The sequence below is a fragment of the Ischnura elegans genome, chromosome 9 (genome assembly GCF_921293095.1).
Source record: "Ischnura elegans chromosome 9, ioIscEleg1.1, whole genome shotgun sequence".
NCBI lineage: Eukaryota > Metazoa > Arthropoda > Insecta > Odonata > Coenagrionidae > Ischnura > Ischnura elegans.
The window spans coordinates 40,031,685-40,053,252 of NC_060254.1; the positions used below are offsets into that span (position 1 = coordinate 40,031,685).

Below are 21,568 nucleotides of genomic sequence, written 5' to 3' on the forward strand. Positions count from 1 at the left end.
CTTCAAGTTTTACTTTGTTTCCCCCAAATTCTATCACTATTGAGGATAATGTGAGTTAAACACACGAATTTAAATCAGTTGGGGAAAATGGAGGTGAAAATCAGAAATCATAGTAGGCCCGACGGAAGGAAAATTCGAATCCCATATTAGGATGAAAAAAATTCACCAACTCATGTTTAACTACGTGGTATTTCATTTTAAGGTTTCTTGGATGAATATCTATTTCATATACCACCTATTTAAAAAAAGGAACCTGAGTTTCGATGAATATGCATGATTTTCAGGCGTAAATTATTATCCGATTATTAAATAACTGTAATTCACTGACTAATGTTAATTATAAGGTTTATAAACATTTTAAGGTTTCTTGGATGATTATCTATTGCTTATATCACTGTTTTTTTTTTAATAAAAGGATCCGGGTTTCGACATCATCAGTTGTAAATTACTAGCCATTCCTCTTATTATTGTAAACTTATTTACGTAAAGGAAGAAGAAATTAATTTTGAAACGGACGCCAGAATAGGGGAAAAGGATGAGAAAATGTATTCGTTTATGAGATTGTTGACCTGGTTATTATTTTTTTCAAATTTCTTTCTACATTCTAGGATCTAATTAGAGGCGGTTGTGGCATTATTTCAGTACATTCATATTAAAACACTCCTAAGGCAGTTACATATTGAGAGCATAGCAAAATTACACTCATATTTGCGGTTTCTGTAAGCACACAAATGTTCTTTCTTCCCCGCACCGAAGTTTTTTCCTGTCTGATACTTTTTTCCTTCTTCAAGATAGAATAAATGGATCTATCCGAAATCGGTCATTCGATTTACTTAGATACCATCTATAGGCTTAAACCCACTAAGGGATAGGCTGAGAACAAAGGTCTCTTACTCTGGCCCTAGGTAAGTTTACGCTAATTATCATCCTAGTAGCTAATTGCTAACCCACACACGTAAAAATATCCATTGTATGTGTAATGGATATCCATATGTCCACCACATATCCATATCAGTGGGAGAATTTTTTTGTATATATATTGGTTATATATGGCTGGATTTCCACTGTATATACATAAGACAGTTATGTATATCCAATGGATATCATGGATATCTACCATGGACATTAATTGCATGTCAAATGGATATATTTGTGATATGTGGGCAATTCAATCAAAAAATCGAATTCGCAGACATTAACTGACTAATTAACGACAGTTCTTAATATTTCACCCATTTAGGCGAAAAATAGTGCTATAACCGGAGCTGATAAATTAAACTGACGAGAAGTACTACAACTTTGTGAGAGTTAAAACAACAGAAAAAGTCAAAACTTGCGAATATGAATTTGAAAATTTTTCAGTGTAACACGATCCACGGTTTCAATGCTTGGTATCATCTTCAAGTGATTTCAATACGTGTAAAAAAATTAGTCACTTTGTACTGAAACAGGTTGTGATGGAAAAATTTCGGTTGAAATCGATTTTTCGAGCAATCGATTTATAAACAAAATAAAAAGCTTTAGTTTCCAACAAAAATCAAAGTTTGAACCAAAAGATCGATTTGTCGAAACAAGTTACAGGTTATTTAAAAATAAAATTGGACAAAAACATGAATGTGATTCATTCTTAAAACACTAAAAATACACATATGATTACTAGCAAAAAATATACTTGGAGTACATGCTTTGATTTGTAGCAGTAGAAATATAAAAATGCACGCGCATAAAAGTTTTGAGATCACAGCATTGAACCACTCGGCTTTCGTGTTATTTTTAAGAAAGAACAACTGATTGAGATGCATTCTTTATGATTAAGAACAAACCTTTCCAATTTTACCAGCCTTATGGAAAATTGTTGTCATTGAACGGATGACGTTATCATTGGCCGGCAGTGACGCCGCTTAAATCAAACGAAATGGCAAAGATCAAAATTAAAAAATTGAGTTTGGATCGAAACTCGAAGATCATGAATCGATCTCGATTTCTTCGATCTTTAACTATTTAACCTAAGTTTTCGATTTTTATTGAAATCGATATTTTCATAACTAAACCCAGGGCACCTTATTATTTAAAATTTTTTGAGTGAAATTCGCAAGTTTTATTTTATTTTCCCCATGGAAATAGTTCATACATTCACCCTTCAATTTGTTCACCGTGCTAACTTCTAACAGAGGAATTTACACAAAAATGTCTTTGAAATAACCAGAAAAAAATACGAAAACGATCGGGATTTTGGTAAATTTGATATTCCCGAGGTTTTTTTTCGGAAAATTCGGAGAAAAATGTAGGGAACATCTCCGCAGATACTGAGTTGCTACCCTGTAGGCGAAATTCCAGGATGAGACGTAGTAGATGAACCAAGCAGCTCGCAGAATGGGTGCCGGGTGGGGTGGGGAGAAGGGGAAGGTGGTATTGGGGACACCCGATGTAGCAGTGACGGAGGGAAGAAGAGGAAAGGAAGGCCATAAATAGGGGAATAAGATGAAGCTCCAGTTTGTTGCGGGTGATTGCGGGGCCCATGGGTGCCGGGGGCGGTAAATAGCCCATGGGCGTGGCCGGCAGTTTTTTTTTGAGACTTTTCCACAAAAACTCCCCTTTTTTTCTCACAGGAACCACCCCCTCATGAGGAGAAGGAGGTTAGGCGGTGCTTTTTTTTATATCTCCTATAGTATGCGATCTTTGAGGGGGGATGGAATGGACAGTGTTATGGCCTAGGAGTATGCGAAAGTATTAAGGGGTTTTGGGAGGGGTGTGCGGAGGTCACCGGATGCCTAACTACCGGTCATTTGTGCCACTTGCCTCCTCCTTTGGCAGAGAATAGGGGAGGGACAAGATGACTATAGTCGGAGCGCAGTGATATTGCCATGCATCGAGTTGGGTAGGCGATGCGATGTAAGGGAAACCTCAACTGGATAATTAAGTACTGGCTCCTGATCGAGAGGCCCTCTGCGATACTTTTTACCCGAATGCCTTTTGTTTCTTTCCTTGGTTTTCAAAAAACCTGCAAAAATTCAAAACTGACTAATGAATTTTCAATTAATAAAATAATTAAGCAAGAATTTTCCTTTTCGATTATATGTATATATGATCTCTCACAATTCAAATATCGAGTTTCTTTAGTTAACGCTTGCATGCTCATTTATTTATAAACGGCAAGCAGTTACAGCGCAAACGGCGATTGAAAAAAATAACCAAAAAAGAAGACAAGGCATGAAATTTATAGACAAAAAAAAAACGAAATCGACAAAAAAACTACTTAGTATGAATATCAGAAGGATGTATACAAGGGATTCAAAACCAACAAAAATGGCATGCAACTTAACTGTAATAAATATGATTAGTTAAAGGGAAGGGGATTTTGGCTAATTAGAGTAGAAGGGATGGTGTGACTGTAGTCAGGGCCTAATGAGATTGCAATGAATTGAGCTGGGAAGAAGATACACGAAGGAAATTTCGCTTGGCTGAGTGATGTCCACTGATCCAGAGGTCATCTGTATTATTATTTTTCGCAATCATTTAGAGGTCGGCACAGCAATCAAATTCTCTAACTTTAATTTTTACAGAAATTTAACCTTTGTCTTCGGTTGTTTTCTATCAACCTTGAGTTAAAGGTAGTTTTTTGCTTCATTTCGCTGAAGAGGGCCACATTGTGGCTGAAACACGCGTATTCCACGCACTCTCCCATCTGAACTTTCACCTTAGTCTTTTTTACAGGTTGTGATTGGAAATTGTTCCAATCAAACCAAAACAACATATTTGTACGACATAATTTGCTACAAATTATTACGGTTAATGGATAAGTTCAACTGATTCAGGCTTCAATTGGTGTAAGTTAGACATATTTAAATAAATAAAAGATCGTAGCACTTTTCCACAAGAATTTTTAATGCGTACAACGCGTTTCGGCTTATGGTTAATGGATTTACTCCATACCCCTTAAATTTTAGTATAAAAATCAGTTCGCTGAACGGAAAAGTTTTTAGTCGCGCGGAACTTCCTCCTAAGCCTATCGCCACTCATCCTATCAGTGTGTCCGTCCCAGTGGGCGTCTAAGCAGGGGAGGGGAGGGAAAGAGGCCGTCCCCATCCCTCGGTCCGTCCCCAGAATGGCTCGCCCGTTTATTTCTTACTGCGGAAGTGTTCGGAAGCCGACGACGGACCCTCCTCCTCCTTGGATTAAACTTGGAGATGAGATGTTTGGCGTATGCGACGAAAGGGGGCGTGGGAGGGTCTCAGGGTCCGAGGAAGAGAAGAGGGGGTGGGAGGGCTCGTAGTGTGTAGTAGTCACCCCATTCATCTTACCCCACACGTCCTCCCATACTGGCCTCCATGCCAACCCAGTCGATTTATACCAACTGGCAGCGTCGTGAATGCTAGTTATCAACAATATGTCCGAAGATAGGGAATCTTAATGCTAATTAAAGCTGGAAGGAAAAATTTTCTCCTTTGAAGCATGTCTTTCGATTCCCTAAGACAATCGCCAACACGGAGGATAACATAAGGAATGGATCACATTCAAAAATACAGAGTGGGTATTTTCGAAGACAGGAAATTCAAATGGTACTCTTTATTGGAAAAAAATATCAGCTTGGAAAACGGTTTTTCGATTGCCTCTGACAATCATCACCGGGGTCGTTCATATGTGGGATGGATCATTACCAACAATACAGAGTTGATATTTTCGAAGACAGGGTATCCAAATGCCATTTCCAGTTTGAGGAAAAATTATCTCCTTCGAATTCGGTTTTTTTGATTGCCTTAAGAAATCGTCAACGGGGAGGGCAACATGTGGGATGACTCCTTACTAACAATACCGAGTAGAGATGATATTTCCGTATAGAGAGAAAATCTAAATGCCGCATCTAGTCGCTGGAAAAAAATATTACCTTTGGATCCAAGTTTTCGTTTGCCTTAGGCAATCATCAATTGGGAAGATAACTGGTGGAATGGGTACTTACCAACGATACAGATTTGAGATTTTCGAAGACACGAAATCCAAATGCCGCTTCTAATTGGAGGAAAAAATATTACCTTAAGAACCGGTTTTTCGATTGCCTTAGGCAATTGATAATTTCGAAGTCAGGAAATCCAAGTGACATTTCTATTTGGAGGAAAAATATCAACTTTGGACCTGGGTTTTGGAATAAACCCTACGTTATTATCTTCAGCGAAAATTCGGTGCCTCAGTCAGTTCTGTTGTTGCTGTGCTAGCCTGATAAACCGTGAAGATTGCAGTTAAAGGCCTAGATGAGAGTCTCAGAGAATATTTTTTTACTTAGAGTATACCCAAATATAAACACGATCGCTCACGGTGGCTTCGCAGTACCTAAAAGCTGAGGTCGACGCTGAAACCCCTTACTTCAATACTGCTGTCGTAAATGGACAAAGTCATAAAGTGTAATTGTTATAAAAAATTGTGATGATGAGATGTCATTTTCCAAAGATTATAACTTTTTTCGACAGAGGTTTCAACGTTACTATCATGAAGGCCGTGCGATTCAAATAATCCATTTTCAAGTTATCCATACGCTCTGCTCCTTTTATCCCCATTAGCCATTAATCAACACTTCCCTGACCCATTCCCCACTGTTATCACTTCTCTCGGTAAATGCCAAATTAAACCCAATACCGACAATTTTTCTAATTTGGATGCAACGATAGCCAGCAAATTATGAAATTTTTCGACGAAACGCAAACATTACCAAATCAATAAATCATTATAAGCAGTACTATGGTATTATTATCCTCGTTAACATGAAAAATTGCTGGACTGAACAAAAGAGTGCCTCAAACAATGATGAAAAGTGAGCATTTTTTTATTGTTTGTTTTGACTCACAGATTCAACGCTGGAACCCTTACCTGATGAAAAGCAAACAGTGAGCATTCACTATTTGCTCTTCAAGCATGAACAACCGATAACCCGGATACCAGGGTGCCTGAAGCGGAGATCTACGCAGGGAAATAATAATAAAAATACGTATATATATCACGATGTTTTATTTGCTGTTCGGAAATAAAACCGAACGGTATTTTTCGAATGGTATTCTTTTTTTTCTCTCCATTTCACTCCTCCCTTCCCGAATGGAGCCAGTAGATCACGCCTAATTTATCGCGATGTTTACGTCCATTACCGGTCAAACTGACCGTTTCCTCTAATTCATGTAAATAACAACGGAAGCTCCGGCTCCGATTCCCATTCTTTTTTTTTTTCCTTCGCTGCACCCAATCAGATAGGACGGCGTCCCGAGTCGACTACCCCTTCAATCATTGAATCCACACCCCCTCCGTCAACAATCTAACCAGCCTAAAAAAACCTCTAACCACCCTCCCTACTTCCCTCGACGTATATAAGTCACCCAAAATGCCCTCTCTGCCCCTCTTGCCGGCCGTCATTCCTAGGTGACTTTTTAAGTTAAGAAGCTGCTAGAATTACATGTGAATAGTTTCATACTGAGCAGTAAGAAATCCCCCTGTCATAAATAATTATTACCGCTGCGACCACGTGATTCAAAAATAATTGTTAGACTTCATCAAAGTTTTTCGTACATATATTTCTAAAAATAGTTAATTATAATAAAGGCATGAAATCGTGAAAAATTTAAATGATCAGAAATACATTTTATGCATTAAACAAATAATTAAATTTTTCTATTTTCACTACCCTTAAATTTTCATTTTAATTGCGCTCAATATTATGATGATATATCGCATGATCCTAATTGCTTTATAATGTTTGCATTGCCTTTGCATGAACAGCTATTTTCATACAATATGAAAATTTGCTTGGTATTGTAATTCTATACACTAGAGGGTCGTATGGGCGATTGCACTCGTGTATATCTATTGAATGCTCATATAAGGCTAAGCAATCTCCATACATATTTTTAAATTATATATTTAATATCCTCGTATATTTAATTCACTAACCGGTACTGCTTAGTCCTATGTTTGTATTATTTATGAGAAAATAATTCTCGATATCATTTTATTTTAGAATAAAAATTAAATTATTTTAGAGAATGATTCAAGAAATAGCATAAATTCAAGTTTCAACAAAAATACAATTATTTACTTAATTATCGTATTATGGATCAGAAACGATTCACTAGATGAGGTGCGAGGCTAGGAATTAAGGCTGGGGGGGTTTTGGTGCAGCTAATACCGGGGTGTATAGGGGTATGGGATACCCACCAGGATAAGCGGTAGGTGTGAGATTAATAAATTGCGGAATTTAAGATAAATGCCTCAAAATGGTGAGTTTTACGGCTTTCTGATGAGTATTTTATTAATCCTTGCACTATTCTATAAGTAATATCAATCCCATTCAGTAAAATGGATTAAATTTAAAAATTTCTCTGAGCTCTGTGGGGGGGGGGGTTATCCCCCCCACAGAGGGGGGTTATCCCCTAAAACCCCCCTCGCTGCGCCACTGTACTAGATGAAGACTTTTTGTGAAGTAAATGCAGAATACGGTAAATGAAGAGACCCTCGCCAAAAATCTAGACACCGTTGTACAATTCAATCCGGCCCCATTCAACACCCCAAAAAGCCCGATTCAACCCCATACTAACTCGCCTTCTTTCTGCTACATTGCGTCATCGATTTCACAACCCACATGTACACATGCATCGGTCTTCTTCTTTTTTGTGTAATTTCCCAGCATTTCCTCCTCCCTTTCTTTAGCTCTTTCCTATATCCTATAGTCCTTTTTAAATATCTAAACGCAGGTCACGAATTATTACAGAAAACCTTCGATAAAATAACTTTGAAAAAGCGCAATGAAGAAAAGTTGCAGTCCACATATACGCCGTATGTATGGATGGGATCATAGTTAGGATATTTCCACCCACCGTTTCCAGGTCCATGATGAAAGGGATGAAGGGGTAGATATCATTACTACACCCGCGCATCATACGTAGAATCTCCAACGCCTGAAATAGAATTAATAGAATTACATATTCGACCAAAGGGTTGATGAAAATAAAATTGATTATTTTCATAGACAGAGTGAGAACTAAAGATGGAACATTACTCTGGAATACGGCCCTAAGTCATCATCAATAGGTCAAGCTCACAATAAGTCGAGTTACGCTAATTTAAGTTGTGAACGGCGCATCTCAAGTCGTAAACGAATAATTTGTGGCAATGTTATAGCTTTCGAATGAAAATTGTACGTTCTCTATGATGCTTGACACATAAATGGAGTGGACTTAAGGATGAAGTGTAACCCTATCATTTTGCAAGCAAGATGGTGGACAAATTTGGAGAGAGAATTAGCAGAGGAAAAGGGAAATTGTGAAGAAAAAGACGCTCTTGGGTGATTGAAAAATTGTAGGCAGTAGGTATTGACTTATTTAATCACTCACGACTCTTTTTTAGGTTAAGTGACGTTTAGTATGTATCAGCATCAACTTTTGCAGTTTTAAACCCTTTAGTTGGGAATTTTGTAGCCTCTACTCATTAAACTTGACCTCTGTGACATTTCCAGTGATAGTGTTTTGAATATGCCAATTTAAACCAACAAGGGAAAGAGTTGGATTCATAAATTAGTTAGAAATGTTACTTTAAATTGAGAAAAAAGACTAGTGATAAGATTTGTCATGGAGATCAAGTTTGTTTACTAGAGACTAAATGATTCATAATAATAGGACTCGCATATTTTGTTAGCAATATAAAATTTGTTTTTCTCTTTCTGCGAATGATCGCAGCGCTACCAATGGATTTTGGTGGCCATTTTTTGAACTAATGCCCAAATTCCATTTTAAACTAATAGATAGATTTTAAAAATGAAAAATTAGTGTTTTGATACTTTTCCCTAGTGTTTCAGACGATGCGAGGCTACGAGCGCCGATACGATGCAGGCTGCTAGCAGGTAGCGGAGTACCCTGCTGGCAGGTTGCGCTTGGCTTAAATAAGGATTATTTATACCCTATCAAACGAAGGAAACTTTCCGACCCTAGGCAATTTTAACAGGTGGTTATTAAGAAATGTTTCCCTGAGCTTTGTGCCACATGCATACATTGGTAATCTCAGCCAATGTAAAACTCCTGACTGCCCATATAGAATCTAGGTCCCTGTGACGTCACGTGGAGTGGCATATCATAGGCGCCAATCTGCCTCTTTCAAATGAGGTTAAAATTGACCATTGACATTCGTCTAAACTGGGATATCTAAAAATAAATAATTTTTATATTACGAATACACTAATGGTGGGTAACGAATCGCAATCAATGCTTTTCGTTTTCTTTGATGAAGGAAACTACCCTATTGTATGAATTATACACCAAATGCGAATCATGCATACTCAAGCATATCCCAAGGTTATTAAGTCGGTGAAGTTTGGACACGGGCTTGGGTTTTTAGCATGTTCTCTCACTTGGAAATGATGTTCCGTGTTTTCGTCGCAGCAAACCATATAATAACTGTAACTTCAAGAAGAAACAAATTTTTGAGGATTGGGAAAGTAGACGTTGGCTGGTTGATCGAAGTCATTTTCAATATAAAAATAATTTAGAAATAAAAGGCATTGTTTTGTCATTTATGTAATGTCTATTTAGAGTTACCTATGAGCTCTCTGAAATTTATACTGAATGATAAAAAATTCGCTGCGGACAGGATTCGAACCTGCGCGGGTAGAACCCATTGGATTTCAAGTCCAACTCCTTAACCACTCGGACACCACAGCTCGTGTGTTCAGAAGGTCAATTTTAGGGTCAAACTTTACAAAAACTACAGGCAAACAAATGGAAGGGACTTATGAAGGACAGTTTGAAATGTGAAAACGGAGATTTCCGCGTTGGGCGATGGAATTTATTCATTTTCTGGTGAAATGCTATCGGGCTTCCTACCGTATGAGTTGCTTGCAGGCCGATGTGAGTAAACTTCTCTCGGGTTTCCCACCGGGTTAAAGGCTTTTGGCCATTATGAAGCCTTTAACCCGGTGGGAAACCCGAGAGAAGTTTACTCACATCATTCGCCGGGAAAGCATCAAATCTTTCTTTTTGCAGGCCGATGTTTCGATAGCTACATCTGCCATCGCCCCAGTATCGAAGCTTATCTATCGAAACGTCGTCCTACAAGCAACTCACTCGGTGGAAAAACCGAGAAGATTTCACCAGTATCATACGCTAGGAAAGAAAAAAATCATATAATTCATCATTTTCGGCAAGTACCGCGTGGATTACTACTACTGTGACAAGGACAACAGAAGGCTACCTGTTGTCTTCGCTACAGCAACCTACACGGTAGTAACCGAAAATGAAGAATTTGATAGTTTCTAATATAGACAATGGGCAGAAACTTACGCCAGTGGTTGGTTTTATATCTAATGATTTGGCACAATATCTTTGCTTCCGCCATTGAATACAACCATAAAGATTGAAGAATTGCGTAGAAGGTTCTCAGGGTTAAATATATACCAGAGCCGTCAAGGTGACAGCGCAATAATCCAAATCTGAGGGCAAGAGGGTTAATAAATTAGTTGCATGTTTATATATTTTTGCATCTCAAGCTTGAAAATTGACCTTAATATTTTCTTATAGTTAAATATTTCAAGCTCGACAGTGAAAAATTTCAAGCGGTAAATTAGGAGAATGGTACTCCTAGTCCCCTGAAAATTTCAAGGGCCAGCGTTAAGTTTTAAATTAGTAGCACATAAGGAAGTAAGGGGCCAACATTTGAACCCCCAATTTCGGTATAGTTACGGGAAATGGAAAATGTTTGCAAATGAAATATTTGACATAATTTCGTTTTGTTGATGTTGAAATGTTGATCGCTCTCCCTATTGAGTATTAAATTGAATGAGTGCATGTTTATAAGAATGAGTTATTTGAACGCAACATTAATTCGTGTTTTGATATTCATCCACCCATTCATGGAACTAATTTATCAACCCAACATTGTTAATTGAACTGCTATTGAACTAATTTAGTAACCCAACTTGGTAACTTCAACTTGAGGGTTACTTGAACGCAACATTCATTCATATTGACTTAGTAAATTAGTTCCACGAATGGATGAATTTCAAAACATGAATGAATGTTGCGCTGGGTTAATAAATTAGTTCCATGAATGGATGAATTTCAAAAGATGAATGAATGTTGCGTTCAAGTAATTCATTCATGTAAACATACACTATGTCCGTATTTAGATATTTATTTAATGAAATTTACACCGGAGGAAAAAATTCGCTGCGGACAGGATTCGAACCTGCGCGGGTAGAACCCATTGGATTTCGAGTCCAACTCCTTAACCACTCGGACACCACAGCTTGATAATCAAGGGGACTGCATAGAGGAGGCCCAATTCCTTCCCTTAGAAGGCTGATTTCTGTTGCCTCTTCGGTGGAATTTTTATCGGTTCTCAAAAATGAGTGCAATGCGATTCACTTTTTTCCAACATCTTGCAGAATAGCTTTTGCAAATGCAAGCATTGGAGAGTTATGAATTTGATAAATAAAATCATTGTGATCGTAAATTTCTGTTTACACATCTATTCATGCCTTGTTTCTCCGTGAAACTCGGAACAATTTATCCGTCAGCGACGCGAGTGGCGACTTTCTTAAACCTATAAAAATGCGCAGTGGATGAGAAAGCATTTGGAGGCCTATTTGAGGATCCTCTTTTGTAATATTCGTGGTTTTAATATTGTCAATGAGCAGAAAGTTTCGTTAGCTCATTCCACTTAATGGTTTGCATATTTAATGATTGTGCTTAATTTATTTGCTGCTGCCATAGAGTACGACCACAAATATTGAAAAATTGCGGAGTGGGATCTCTGAGTTACGAATACACCGGAATCCTCAAGATGACGCGCCATGGCGGCCATCCTCTTGCGTGCCATGGCGGCGCAATGAGCCAAAGCGGAGACCAAGATGGTATTTTATTCGTTCAATGGTATAAGGTACTTGATAATGACCTCTTTGGCATTTTATGCTCATGGTAAAGGCCAAAATTTGAACACTCAACTTCGGTGTAATTATGGAAAATGGAAAAATTCAGCAAATGAAATATTTACCATAAATTGATTTTTGATAATGGTTATCGTTCCCTTTTTTGTGTATTTTAATTAATGGGAAAAATATCAAAACGAAACATAAGCATGGAAACAAACACTACGGTCGTAGTCAGCCATTCAAGCCCATCGCATGATCTCGGAATATCTCAATTTGGGTTTCTAGTGCAGAATTCGATTTCTCACTCGCTCATATTTGCTCGGAAAGTGATCTAGGACGCATGAAATTTTCGGAAAATAGCCCTATTCGTTGATGGGGATTAACGGAAAGGAATTAGTGTATTTACATGTCATGTAACCCATTATTGGTAGGAGTATGAAGTAGTACACAGCCAACATATTTTTTCTCTATATAACCGCTTTGATTCGGACAGTTAATGTAATGTCAAACTACTCTCTTACCGGACTCCAAGGAGGTCCGATAGGAAAATTTAAAATTGCACTTCATCAAAAGATCCAACAAAAACAATATCATAGGGGCCAATAGATTCAATTTTCAGATGATATACAAAAAAATCTTTTTCCATAAACAACACATGAACATGATAAACACCAGGAAACACTCGCCCAAGGTGCAGATGGGATCAAATGTAATAGCTGCACGAAAGCATAATTTCTTGATTTAAAAAAAAAAATTTCTAAAGTCTCTTAAAATTGGATTTGTGATTGATGCGTTATCCTATCCGTGATTGGAGAAATTGGCCTTGGTTACAATAAGCCATGCTAGGCCAGGTTGAGTAGTTTCGAATGGTACGCCTACGCTACGCATCCGACTCCTAATTCCTCTTTAAACTAAAGCCTACATTAAATCTAAAGGTACAACGTTATACCGCATTCAACATAAAAAATATATGCATGTTCTTACTTATAGCCACACGGTCTTAATCTGGTTGTAATAATATTTCACCAGAATTTATCATAAAAGGATAATAATAATTACCCTAATTCTTCACTTGATTATATCAAATATGCGAATGTTATTTCGCGGCACTGAGTAACCAGCCCCTTTCCTCTTCATATTAAAACTAGATGTGTAAGGAAGTGGGAAAGTTGGGGGAATATCATCGGCTGGCTTAATGGTCTACGCCAAAGATGGTATAACATTTGGAGGAGGCGACTGACAGCTGAGGTCACTTGCTCCATAAAGGGAGGATAAGGAAGGGAGGATATAGGAAGGGTGGAGAGAAACTCGCCGTCGGCATTAGCGGCTCACCCGCACTCCGCACATTTTACCTGTCTCGGTAAATAAGAAATTCCATTTTCCGCAGAATACCCAAAGCTGCCTCGACAGAAACTGTCCGTATTCCATCTAACGATTTGATCGTTGGATTATTCTTCCTCATAGAATGATCCTCCAAAATTGTTAGAACATTAATAGCTTTGCTTTGTTTCGCTATTTAGTGGGCCTTCATCGCTTCTATAGCATTGAAGTGTTTTTCCCCGTCCCATCCCTTCCGAACCTATCCCTTCCCAAAGGCGTCGACGGGCTCCTATCGCGGCGGTGCCTCTTTCCTTTCTCCTTCCTCTCCAGCCCCTCCCCGGGTGTTCGGGCGTATAAGCCACGGGCTTGGTTCCCGGCCCCGGTGTGTTGTATCCCTGAAGGGTTCACCTTGAACCCTCATACTTTCGTGTCCGTATTCCGCTCATAACCAAAAACCCAACTTTCCTGACCGCGAGCATTCAAATTTCTCGCATGGCTGCTTATCCAACGGCTGTAGGCCATCTCTCGGATTTTATGTAGGTCTATGGTGCGGTAAACATATGCAGAAAACATCTTGACTTTTTGCGAAAAAAAGTTAAAAAAGGAAAATAAGAAATATAACTCACCAAAAGCCAAAATTTTCACATTCAAGTTTCAGTGAAATTTTAATGTGTTGCACAGCAATATTACGAAATCTCAACTTCGCACTATGTGATACACCCAGAATACATTGCACCTACCAGGATTATCCCACACACAGCCCTCACACCCGCTCGGCACAACTAGCTACAGGTCTTTTGCGGAATACAGACGTACGCATCAGTGGATCTTTTTTCGAACCTTTTTGACGATCATAAAATGTGCCAATACAGATGTCATCGGCATTAGCCTGCACTTAACGAACGACGGCTTAGCGTCCGTTTCGACGGAAGGACTGCTATATCCACAGAGATCCCATGCAGGGTTCGGGCAGTCTCTGAAAAACCTCTACCATCCCTGGGACTAGAACCCGGACCCAAGGGGTGGGAAGGCGGAACTCTGGCCACCACCCCAACTCGACCCCGATGCACGTTCTAACTGCATGTTTAAAGGCCGTTTTATAAGGGGCACGTCATTACGCAATCTGACATACATACGAAGGCGTAGTGAAAACTACGTCTTGTAAAGAGTTGAATTGCCAGAACGCATGCGAAAATGCATGGATGCGAGATGGCCAGTGCTCTAATTCCGTGCTTGCATTCTCGAAATTTCAAAATTAATTTCAGTGCTCACCAGCGAAATGACATGCCTCGCGTAAAACGGCATTAAGGAATATAGGAAGGTGGGATGAATTCCCTGCCTGCCACACAAGAGGTCGTGGATTCGAGTCCCATCTGGGTAGGTTGCCCCTATCCAGATCATGGATGTTCGTTTGCGCCTGATTGCTAAGTTAAAAACCCAGATGTAAAAGGCCAAGGGTACTTTTTTCGGTGGTGCAGGAATAAATAATTAAATAAATGTCATCGGCTGCCTTGATGATCGAAGCCAAATATTATGCCTTGCGAACTGGAGAGGGTGTGCGCCATTTCTCAGATTTAGTATCTCCTATTGGTGGACATGATCATACAGCGATTTGATCGTTGGATTATTCTTCCTCATAGGATAATCCTCCAAAATCGCAAGAAAAGTAATGGCTTTGCCTGGTTTCGCTATTTAGTCGGGCCCTTTTCGCTTCTTTAGCGTTGAGAGGTTTACCCCGTCCCATCCCTTACGAACCTGTCCTTTTCCCAGAGGCGTCGACGGTCTCCTATCGCGGCGGCGCCTCTTTCCTTTTTCCTTCCTCTCCAGCCCCTCCCCGTGTGATCGGGCGTATACGTCTCTGACTTACTTCCCGGCCCCGGTGTGTTGCATCACTGAAGGGCTCTCCTTGAGCCCTCATTCTCTTTGGTGGACATGATCAGCGACTGATTTTACTGGACAGGCGAAGAAATAAGTGTGGGGGTTCGAGGCACTTTTTCGCACGCCGGTCCCGAAAAAGAAGAATGGGTCACGTGAGATGGGTTTGGACGTCGGCCGCAGAATCAGCCAGGGTATAGGCCGTTCGGACTCTCTTCGTGGAGGGGGTAGGGAGAGACTGTAAAGGGTGTGAGGGATGGGGACGATGGGACTTAAGGGTATGGGAAACTCCTCGTTTGGAGAAGATAAGTCTCCATGTCGGCGATTGGGGGGTGGTTTTTTTTCAGGGGAACTGTGAGGAAAGGGACCGTCAACTGTCCCTCGGTATCTGCGAAAGAAAAAGGATTCCCCCCCCCCATCCCGAGGAGGATGGACCGACCTAAAAAAAGAAATACGCATAAAAATTGCGTCGAGAGAGAATGGTTCCGTGCGTGCATGTGAGGAAGTATGGGGTGTTTCTTGGCTGGGTAAGGGTCGTTTATGCATCTGGGGTGGACAAAGGACAAGGGAGGGGGGGGGGGGAGAAAAAAGGGAATGTTAGGTTTGAAAGGAGGGGTTGACCCTGGCTGTGTTGGTCAGGGTGTCTGGGAAGGGTATGGGAGATGAGAGGAGCATGATAGGCAGGCTGCAGTTTGTTGGGGGAAGGAATTATTCCGCTGCGTGTCGGGGCACTTATTATGTCCGTTTTCTCCTCAGCATCCTCTTTCTTCGTCCCCTTGTCTCCCCTCTCCGGCCTTTCTTTACCGTTTTACGCATCGCGCTCAATCGGAGATCGGGGACCACTGTGATACTTTTCAAATATCTTTGTGACTGGCCCAGTCGTGCAAGCTCGGAATTTTTCGTGCGGCGTCGCGGAAGGAGGTGGGACTTGCGACAATAGGGATTTATAATGGAGGGAGGGAGAAAGAGGTGGGTGTTGCCATTTTTTCTCTAATGACTTAGTCAGTGAGTGGAAGCGAGAGACTTAGTCAAATCAAATACCTTTTTCCCACTTGGCAACACAACAAACTTACTCACGAAGCGTACACCACAGAGGTCTGAAATAGACTGAATTTCCCGGAGGCAAGGCTCCACCTATGTCATTTTGGTTGGTTTTCAGGAAGTCACGTGCCCTCAGCTCTCACCCCTAACAAAATTGGGTCTGCTTCTCAGTCGCAAAGATGTTTGGAATGAACTCTAGTATAGTAGTTTTAGTGGAACATTTGGGGGATTAGGTTAGTAAGGTGGCTTTACACCCCCTTAGACCCGGGTTCGATTTCCGCCGTGCAGTGTGCTGAAATAATAAAAAAAACGCGCCGGGCAAAAGTCATATCTTCTGTGAATTAGTACGTTTTTCAGACTAAACATATGAAAATTTCTCATTTTAATGCTTTTAACATCCAAAATCAAAGATTGCGACACATAGGAGCAATCACAGAGCACTAGAAATCAAGTTGACGACAGCCCGATTCGTTAGGGGTCAAAACCAATGGTAAAACAATACAATGCCTACGAAAAATTAATTTTGAAGAAATGGAGCAATTTTAGGAGCGAAAATTAATATCGATTTTCACAAACTTACCACATAATGGGGTAAATACTGTTCAGAGGTTACTCGCACCCTGCTTGATTCCTTACCTTGAGCGCAAATGATGTTAACTGGGGATGGCTGGTTCGTGTAATTGAGAGTTGATTCCTAGAGAAAAAGGCCATTCTGTTTTTTTCTATTCCGTTTTACAAATTGAAAGAAATATGTAAATTGTTGACGATATTTTAGACAGTTACTTGCGTCACAATATATTTTAAATTACACTTATTATTCTGGGTCGTTATAACCTAAGTTTCGAAAATTTAAGCTTTTGGTGATTTTCCATAAGCGGGGTTTGGAGCATCCAAGGTTTTAAGCATGAAATTTTATTCAGGTTTATAATTCTGGGAAATATCGACGCCGTGAAGAATAGCTTTCTTAGCCTTCGTCTATGTCCCTTTCTCTGGAGTATTTCTCTGTAACGTATTCTCATTTAAAAACCAATGAGGTTACGGGTCCTGAGGAGTTACTGAGAGCTAGAGTTAAACTCAAATGAACGTTGAGATCCAGTAAACCAGCTACGATGCTAGAAATTATTCTGCAGATTTTCGTGACGTTTCGAAATCGTCTGGAAATTCAAGTTTCAAAAAAACTCAATCGTTTTAGAGATTTAAATTCGATAGAATGAAGTGAGTTCTGACGCATATACCATCGGAGAGTTGTACCTACCATGGAAGGAGAGTGGTGAAGGAAGCACCCTGGGGGGGGGGGGGGGGGAAGGGACTCAGGATGGTGCGGATAGATAAGGCACGTCCCTGGCGTCAATTGTGGAACCCTGTCCGAGGGGTGCGAGGCGGGCGACAAGCCAGGAAGGGGACATTCCGTATTCTTAAGGCAAGAGGGGGTGGCTTGCAGATTCTCCCCCTAAACAGTTTTCTATATTTCCGTTCCCGATTCGTCTGTGCTGCGTGAGGACTGGGGAGACTGTGTGTGCATATGAGAGGATATGGCGTTACGGAGCCGTTTCCTTTGGTGGACGGCGTTAACCTTAAAATCCCCATGTTTGTTCGTCCAGGGACGAACTGTTTGCTTTTCATCTCTTGACCTTTTTTGAGGATGAGTGGGGCTTTTCAATTATCTGTATGGGGAACGCGGTTTCATTTCATGGTATACGCTAGTATCAACCATTACTTAATAGTGGTTGATTATGAGACATTCGTACTGAATTAAATTTCGTTAATGATGAGAATAAGTATCGTCAACTAATTATGTGCTGTAAGTTGACGAAAATATTTAGAACTGGTGAAGCTAGTGTTTTAACTTGCAGAGCAGAAAACAGAAAATTGTCTGCTTAAGAATAATATCCTTGATATTGACTTCACTTTATACATCATTATTGTTTACGTCAACACATTGTGTAAATTCTTAATAATGATTGAAAAGAGACAATCAGTAATGTATCTCTTAATAATTTATTTGTCAGTGATTATTCAATTTATTGGAGAATTGTGCGATTTCTTACATAATTAATATTTCATGTTTTGTTGCCTCTCGTCAATCCATTCGTTTTCAGCTAAATTCGTGCTTACGAACAGAACTTATTCTCCTTCCGCCAATACCCCAATTGAACAAGTTTTACCTTTTAGACTGACAGAAAACAAGGGTGTTTCCGTAGTAGTTACTCGCTCAGAATGTCTTACTTCAATGAAAATTCCCTCACTCTCTCTGCTTTTCTAGGATAGATATCTTCGTGAATATCTGAACGATTCTCAAACTATTCATAATAGTTTCTTTTATTTTTGAACCGTGATTGGGTTGCATTTTGCTTCCTCAAACTCATCTCAGAAAGCTTTTTCGTGGGCAGTTATCATTATTCTGGGCAGCCCAGTGCATAAGACGTTGGGTTACGAATCTAAAGGTAACGGGTTCAAATATCGGGTGATTGTTCGAACATTCCCTATCCAAATTCCTTTATGTGCATGATGATAAGCGAAAGGAACTGGCCCTGGATGCACGAAATTCTCAATTCTCTTCATTAGTCTGAGTTCTATACATCTACATTTTTACATTTTTATTGCATTTAAAATCAGTTTTATGTACCTGAGTATTTATTTTATGACAACATATGCTTAGTTATGTAATTTTTTATAACAAAACTTTATATTGTTAGAATCAATTTATTTCCAAATGTCCTTTTTTGACTTCTTTTAAATTTTCATTCTGATTACCAGAATGTTATAATGTTTTAACGTTTTGTGACGAAACCATGCAATGTATATTGCCAGTTCGGTGAATAAAAATTATTATTATTATTATTATAACTTTTAAGCATCTGATTTTTGTTCATGTCCTTCACTGATTGGTGAGAATGCCGCCTATACTTTTATGTATATTCAAGGCATTTGTTTTTTTATATTGATTCAATTAATTATTTATTTATTTTATATACATATCGTATATACTGGATTTCCTGAGATGAACTCGAATGAAGCAAAGAAAAGACTTGAACAGCCCGACATCCAATGACCATTGAATGCCCTCGAAGCTGAACCAAATGAACTAACAATAAATGAAGAAAATAATACATACTTACCGATATCACATTTTGCACTGTAAGAATGAACTTAAATACCTATGTAAATGAGCCCTGGCTCGGGGGAAGAGGGGGCCAGATTGTGGCCTCACCCGAGCCAGGTAAAATAAAACAAAAGTCAAGTCAAGTTGAGATTTATTTTTAGTGATGCCTATCCTGTCGATAACGCCATTACATTGTTTTAGTCGATGAGAGGTTGTCAGTGGCGCGTCGAATCACGGAGATCGTAATGTTTTACTTGGACGAACACTTAAAAAAAACATTCCTCCATGAGATAGAATGGTAGTGCGACAGAAAACATTAATGATGACCATAATCGCCCTCGGTCGATGGTAATTGATGATCTTGTATGCCCTGCTAACTATGATGATTACTCCCTTTCATCTGCTCGATACCGAATTATGTTCGGTCAATTGATTGTAAATATTCGCTCGTCACACTTTCCGCATTTTCTTAGGACCTCCGGGTGATGTTAGGATATGAAATCACTGGTAGATGGCCCGTCATATTCTCAGTCGATAAAACCTCACTGCTCTGGTAACGTCAGTGTAGGAGGATAACCGTAAAGGAGGAGAAAGGGACTAGAAGAATGGGAGGAGACGCCTGTAAATAGCACGTTCCCCGTCGCCTGTCTTTGTATCGAGGAATGACTGCGGGAATAGTTAGTAGGAAGACTTTAATGGAACGATACCGAGTGTGAATAAAAGATATGTCCTCATTGGCGGGGATTATGGGGGAGGGTTCGCGTCTGTACGATTTATAGCCCTTAATATTTGTGAATTTTACTTTATAAATATGTTTGTCTTCATAGGCAATATCCGTATGTTCTGGAAAAATACGAGCATAATAATGGTAGATAATAGCAGAAAATAATCACTAAGAAAACTACGATATTAGTATGAAGAAGAAGTCCAGACTGGCATTAAGAGAAGGAAATTAAAACTGGAAGAAATGGATGAATTCTGTTATTTTGCGACGCAAGAAATACATCCTGAGCAGAAAAGCCAAAATAAAGAGAGCATGCCATGTAGAGATGTAGATTTGGAGAAATGAAATACTTAGACGTGAAAAGATAGGGTGATAGGAGAATTGAGTGGAGATCTGCATCAAACCAATCTTAAGATTGTTGACCAGTGATGAAAATGAGCTAATATCCATAGGGATCAGAAATTAAAATTATGCTGCAGAGTGAGCTGACAATTCAATCCATATATTTTTAAGTGTATACCTTTTCCGCTATTTCAGCTAAAAGTGGAGCCATTTTCATTCAATTAATGCGAGCCGTTAAACATGATATATTCACGCGTAGGTAATGCAAACGACTGCATTTCAGCTTGCATTTCTGATAATCAATAAGTACATCCAATATTCTGATTGAATGTTGATTTATTGATATTTACGCTGGAAATTGTGCGAACTTCCGTAACGCTGATTTTGACCCTTCGCATTGAAGTAACCTATCAAAAAAACATGAAAGTGCTTGCAGTGAAACTAAAATAAATATCTTTATAGATAGCTGTGATCGTAGGTTTAAATTATGAAGTGCCAATTTGTGATAATCCAAGTGCTATTGGAGACATTATTATTATTAAAGTATTCTACCAATTAAGGTTGGTTTGCATGGAGTATTGAAGAAGTATTCTGGCAGCCTCCCCTTCCTTCAACGAGTTCTCTCTTCAATTCATAATAAGGCCTTCTCCCTTTCATTCAATGTAAAAATCTATTCTCTTCTTTCCTCTCCCTTGTTTACTCAACATTCTACCCTCTAATTCCGTTTTCAACATCCTCTCCCCACTCAGTACTCCCTTGATCTATACCTTCTGTCTCCACCATATCTCATCTAGAAGATTCCTCTATTCACCCACCAGGTCCAGCATTTCATTGTTCCTCCTCCTCTCCGTCCAATTTTCCTGCTTCATTCTTATCCACGTACACTCCTAAACGCCTCCAGTCTTCTCTCGTCCTCCTTCCCAAGTGTCCACACTTCCGCACCGTAAAGCGCTCTTCTCCAGATGAAACTCTCCAATAACCTTTTCTTTAAAATTTTTCATAGCCATCCTCTCATAAGCTACTTCTTGTTCATGAACGTCTCCTCCGCTTACGCAGTTCATAGAAGACAAATTTTGAAATTTTCTTTATGATAATGTAGCGGAGCGCTGTCCGCTACTCAGGACATGGTCTCTTGGGGGAAACCCAGGAGGTGGGGGCGTGAAGACCTCGACGGGAGAAGGGCTTTTGGGGCCCGTTGTAAAAGAGAGAGAATAAAGGAGTTGTGGTTTGAACCTCGAAGTGAGCGAACGTTATTTTGAATATCCTTCTC

The 21,568-nt window shown here is 39.6% G+C and overlaps 2 non-coding genes across 2 annotated transcripts; both read right to left on the reverse strand.

The window, feature by feature from the left end:
- Nucleotides 1–9,603: 9,603 nt before the first annotated feature.
- Trnas-uga lies at nucleotides 9,604–9,685 on the reverse strand. The gene has a single exon. It is a non-coding gene; the product is annotated as a tRNA-Ser (tRNA).
- Nucleotides 9,686–11,187: 1,502 nt separating this feature from the next.
- Trnas-cga lies at nucleotides 11,188–11,269 on the reverse strand. The gene has a single exon. It is a non-coding gene; the product is annotated as a tRNA-Ser (tRNA).
- Between the last annotated feature and the right edge of the window lie 10,299 nt (nucleotides 11,270–21,568).